The following is a 6,295-nucleotide window of genomic DNA, read 5'->3' on the forward strand; positions in this document are numbered from 1 at the left end:
TTTATGGCTCTTTCTTGGGATTTTAGTAAAGTTATTTAGCAAATTAAAAGCCCTAAGAAGTCCTATAGAAAATAATCTTTTTGCCTTAATTTAATCACAGCTTCCCAAATTTAACAACAAAATATTTCTATCTTAACAACCACTAACATGCTGCCCAGTATAGTCGGGAAACACTAGTCCAACTAGCCATCCAGGATGGATGAGAATGTGCAGATAGGGGTTAGGGCGTAAGGAGACATCCTCATCCCTGGAGAGGAAGCACTTGCTCCAAGTGAGATAGCAGGAAGCTGAGAGCAGACTGAGGCCTGGGGTTGAAGATGCAGCAAGGGCACTGGGGTGCTGAAAACTGTACAGGTTCTCTAAAGACCAGCTCTCCTGTCAATGAATATTTCTCACCAGTAAATGGATTTGGCTGGATATTTCCAAACACCATGGCTCTTTCACAGGCATGCTGGATTTTCTGGAACTCAAATAACTGCATCTCCTCCTCTCTTCCCTTGCAGCTTGAAAGAGTGGAAAATATGGAAGCCTTGGAATTAGACAAGCCTGTATTCAGATCCCAGCCTTGCCACTTTCCAGCTGCATGGCATCAGGCAAGGCGTTTTACCCTCTGGGCCTCAGTTTCCCATTCAGCAAATTGGAGTTAGCACAGCGTCCTCATGGAGTTGTAGTGGGAACTGTAGGAGGTAAAGTTGGAAAACCCTTACACGAGGCAGGTGCTCAACACATGGCAGCTCTTGTGATGATGATGTCAATGTAGGAAGCCCTCCTAGAAGGTGTCAGTTTGGAGGCTGAAGAGGAAGGAGGAGTTATAAGGGGTAGCCCGGTATAGGGTCAAGGCAATAGTGAAGTCTTTGATTATTTTTGCAACAGGTTGCAAGGAATCATAGTGTCTATATTGGGAATTACATAAAAGCCATTTTCCCACTACAGGGCCTCATCAGTAATGCAATCTATCAATCAACAAATACTTATTGATCTGCTGCATACTTTCTAGAGGTGTGGGGACTATGTTTCAGTGAAAATAATTTCCTCTTTCAAATCTTAATTCCTATTGTCCATCTCTGAACAGAATTTTAAAACAGCTAACATTGACTGCTTGACATATACGAGTCACTGACAGGTTGTTTATATGTATCGTTTCGAATCCTCACAAAAACTTTGCAAGGCAGGAATTTTCATTCACATTTTACAGATAAGGGCATGAGGTTAATTAACTTGCCTCAAGTCAATTCACTTGCAAGCTTGGATTTTTTTTTTTTTTTTTTTTTTTTTGAGATGGAGTCTCACTCCGTCACCCAGGCTGGAGTGCAGTGGCGCAATCTCGCAATCTCGGCTCACTGCAACCTCCGCCTTCCGGGTTCAAGCAATTATCCTGCCTCAGCCTCCTGAGTAGCTGGGATTACAGGCACCCGCCACCACGCCCAGCTAATTTTTGTATTTTCAGTAGAGACGGGGTTTCATCATGTTGGTCAGGCTGGTCTCGAACCCCTGACCTTGTGATCCACCCACCTCGGTCTCCCAAAGTGCTAGAATTACAGGTGTGAGCCACCGTGCCCGGCCCGCAAGCTTGGATTTTAATAAGACTGTCCAACCTCAAAGCCTGTCATAAATTCATGGATGCTTTTCTTCTATTTAGACTTCAGCAAGTCAAATTACACCATCCCAAAGTGAAAAGTCCACTTTGACATGTAAAGAACCCACCCATATACTCTCTACCTGACTGCTGCATGATAGGTTGAACACCAGTCATGTGCAACCTACCATGCTGGCCAGGGTCACCAAGGTGCTGGTCAGGATAGTGCCTCAGGGACAGAACACATGGGTGCGCATGGAATTTATAGATGACATGAGCTGCTCCATCATCTGCAATGTAAAAGGTGATGTCCTCACCCTGTTGGAGAAACAGCAAGAGGCCAGGGGGTTGCACTTAGCTTGGCTGCTTGCTGGATCTTAGATGCTGCATTTGACCACTTGGTCCACAGGAATGATTTGCCACAATCTTCTTTTTTTTCTTTTTTTTTGAGACGGAGTCTCACTCTGTTGCTCAGGCTGGAGTGCAGTGGCACAATCAAGGCTCACTGCAACCTCCGCCTCCTGGGTTCAGGCGATTCTCCTGCCTCAGCCTCCTGAGCAGCTGGGATTACAGGTGCTTCCCACCACTCCCAGCTAATTTTTGTATGTTTAGTAGAGACAGGGTTTCACCATGTTGGTCAGGCTGGTCTCGAACTCCTCACCTCAGGTGCTCCACCTGCTTTGGCCTCCCAAAGTACTGGGATTACAGGCGTGAGCCATCATATTTTGTTTTTGTTCACCAAACAGGTAATCAAGATGCACCTTTAAATAATACATTTGTGTTGCATGTTTAAAAAAAAAAAAAACCACCCTTAGAATGTAATTGGTCAGATCTGCCTTGAAGCATCAACTTGTGCTGATGAAAATAGTTTTAAACTTTGTGAATTCCGTTTTAGTATCAAGGAGGAACACCCATCATTATCAAGGTATTCTCCTAATCGATCTCGATGGCTTCTCTGTCTGGAGATCAGAACTCCCGAGAGTTGAACGTGGGCCCACTCACCATCACAGGGCCTCAGCTGTAGAAACCTCATCTGCTAATGTAGGAACTTCAGGTTTGGTTTCTGGCTCAAAACTGTGGAAAGTCATTAGTCCACATACAAGGGAGGACATCCTAGAGTCCAAGAAGACACCAGCCGGCCCCGTTCAGCAGCATAGCACAGTAGTTACATGTGTACCCTTTGGATTTGAGGCCAGATCTGCCACTTCCCATCAGTCATGTCACTCTGCTTCTCCAAGCCACAGTGTCCTAATTTAGAAAATGAGGATAATTGCTGCCTGCCTCCTATGGCAGTTGCAAAGGATGAAATGAGATGACATATGCAAAATGCCCAGTGTATGACTTGGGCTAGTCACAAAAGTTAGTTGTTTAATCCAGTAATCCAGTTGTTTTTGTTAAATATGTCAGGGCAGTAATTACCTTTAAGAGTCTACCCTATCCTTTTCAAAATCTCATTAACTTAGTGAAGCTCACAGTGCCTGGCCTGCTATGTGCCAGGCATTTTGCTGTTCACTGAGGAGCACAAAGATGAATAAGGCACAGCCATCCCTTTGAGTAACTTCTATTTTAATGTGGAGAACAGGCACTGAAACTTGTCATTTTAATATAATGTGGCACATGATAAAAAGGGATAGACAAAGTCCCATGGGAGTCCAGACAGATGCTCAGTGCCATGGAGGGTCTAGGAAGGCTTTCAGGAGGCAGTGCCTGGGTAATCCTCAGTGATGAGTGAGCAGGGCAAGTGGGTGACGGTGGGATGAGCATTCCTGGCAGAGAACAGAGCATCAAAGGCACAAAGGCGTGAGAAAGCCAGGTTGATACGAGAACTGCAGGCACCTTGTGGGCCATTTGCACAGGTCTTGAAAGTCCCCACATAAGGCCACACTCTTTCCTTGGCTTGTTTCCTATGTCTTCATCCAGAATAAAAGGGCATTTCCATTTTAAAACAAGCAAACTTCAGCCAGGCACGGTGGCTTATGCCTGTAATCCTTGCACTTTGGGAGGCCAAGGCAGGCAGATCGCCTGAGCTCATGAGTTCGAGATCAGCCTGGGCAACATGGTGAAACCCCGTCTCTACTAAAATACAAAAAAAAAAAAAAATTAGCCAGGCGTGGCAGCGTGCACCTGTAGTCTCACCTACTTAGGGGGCTGGGGCAGGAGAATCACTTGAACCCAGGAGGCAGAGGTTGCAGTGAGCTGAGATCATGCCACTGCACTCCAGCCTGGTGATAGAGCAAGACTCTGTCTCAAAAAAAAAAAAAAACTTCTACAAATACATACTTCCCTCAAATCCAGAAGAGTCTCTATTCAGTTCAACTGTAACCCCATATCACTATAACTAAAGATCTTCTCCCAAGGAGAGAAGTGAATGAGATGACCTCTTGTTTGGCACAGCTTTCTCTGCAGTGGCACTGTGGACATTTGAGGCTGGCTATTTCTATGTTGAAGGGGACTGGCTTGTGTGATGTGGGATGTTTAGTAGCAACCTGGCCTCTACTATTTAGATGCCAGTAGCACTCCCCCACTTGTGGCAACCAAAAATGTAGCCAAACATTGCTATATGTTCCCTGGGGAGCAAAATTGCCCCAGAGCTGTCACCATTTGGTCTCGTCACCACGGATTCCAAAAGTATCAGATTCTCCCAGCACACCTCCATCAGTGGTTCCCTAGGAGAGCTAAGTCACCTTCAGCCTTCAGCCTAGGCTGGAAGTGTTGGTGGGGATTAGCTCTATCTTAGGCACAACAAAGAGGTACGTTAGACCGCGCATGTGCTAGAAGGGCTTGTGAAGGATGTAGTGAAGATTCAGATAAAATGTGTGAAGAAGCATTTTCAGAATTTAAGTGAGTTTTTCTCGATCATCCCAAGATTATCTCACGGTGCCCACATTTTTTGTCTTTGTCTTTGTCTTTGCATAGAGGGAGAATGCACATGGACTGAAGTTCTGAGAAGGCAGAGAGAAGGTGCAGTCCAAATCCCAGAAAGTGAGATCTCTGATGCTTGGCTAACAAACACTCCACCCAGTTCTAGGCAAAACAGAGAAGAATCGTGTAGAGATTTACCTGCAAATTGCGTAAAACTTTACATGCAAACCTTGATCATCAGCAGTCAAGTCTAGATTATCCATAGGCAAGCGCTGAACTACTTTCAAATTCTTGTAGAAAACAATCCCCTAATTTCCTTAACTGAGCCTTTGTAGATGTGACACTGTTACCATTGATACTTGCTCTGACCTATAGCCTATATTCTCACAAAGATATAGAAGGGAATCACCTGAAATCTAAAAACTCAACTTGGTCTTCCTAATGGGAAGTGAACCAGTGAGTCTGCAATCTCTTAGAACAGGAAAACACTCTTTTGAGCATATCTTCTGTGGAAGACAGTGTGGGAGTGGTTGGAGGGAATAGATAGATAGATAGATAGATAGATAGATAGATAGATAGATAGAATAGGGTATAGGGTAGAAGTTGGTTCCTCTGTTTCATTGCAAGTGGATATACCTCTCCACACCCAGGAAAGAGAGATGTGGAAGAGAGAGCAAAGAAATTCTTGACAATTGACCAAAGACCGCAAATCCCAGTTTAGGATCCAGGCTCACAAGTAGGCATTATTCAACAATCACTGTGAGCTCATTATGGGCAAAAGTATGCCTTAGAGGACAGGAAAAGCATGGACAACACAGGACTTACTGACTACCTACTAGAAGAATGAAAAGTCTAGTCAAGTATAAGAAAGCAAACTCAAGCCCAGTGACTTAAGAGCACTGAAAAGTCAACATAGAATTCTGCAAAAAAAACTATGCAAATGCTAAGGCAAAGGAAACGAAGGAGCACTCAGAAGCAGGTAAAGTTCCCTGCAAGGGGGTTTCAGCCTGGATTAGAAACAGTCAGGGCCTGGCAGGGCGTGGTGGCTCATGCCTGTAATCCCAGCACTTTGCGAGGCGGAGGCAGGCAGATCACCTGAGGTCAGGAGTTAGAAACCACCCTGGCCATCATGCACTAAAAATGCAAAAATTAGCTGGGCGTGGTGGCTTGCACCTGTAATCCCAGCTACTCAGGAGGCTGAGGCATGAGAATCACTTGAACCCAGGAGGCAGAGGTTGCGGTGAACCGAGATAGTGCCACTGCACTCCAGCCTGAGTGACACAGGGAGACTCCATCTCAAAAAATAAAGAAAGAAAGAAACAGTCAGTGCTGGGCTGAGAATATCCAGCCAAGCATAGAGTTAACTCCTTGGGTCCCAGGTCCTGACACCAAGGTCACCTGCCCTGACTATTCCTCTGGAACAATGACACCTCCAAGAAATAGCCTCTCCGCCCCACTCCTCCTGTGCCAGGCTGTCCTTTAAGAAGCTGCATGGAGCCCCACCCCACCACTTCACCACTAGTGGTTACTTAGGTAGCAGGGGTTCCTCTAAACCCCACAGGAGAAACAAGGCCAGTGAGCATAGGTCCAGGGAGGAACAGCAAAGGACAAAGGTCACTGTCTGAACGTGAGACTGGAAACCAGTGTGCATAGTACCCAGGAAGGCCAGGCCTGCTCTGGGCTTTCCTTGGAGCCAATTTAGAACCCCCCTGACTGCTCGGGTGGGGGCACTCTGAAGAACGTGGCCCAGGCTCCACCATCTGGTAGATTGCACTCCTGTCCCTGACTCTACATTCCAGTCCACATTGGTTCTCAGCATGGGCCCTCTTCTCCACCCTCTCTCCAGAAAAACTCATT

The sequence above is a fragment of the Papio anubis genome, chromosome 9 (assembly GCF_008728515.1).
Source record: "Papio anubis isolate 15944 chromosome 9, Panubis1.0, whole genome shotgun sequence".
In the NCBI taxonomy this organism is placed as follows: domain Eukaryota; kingdom Metazoa; phylum Chordata; class Mammalia; order Primates; family Cercopithecidae; genus Papio; species Papio anubis.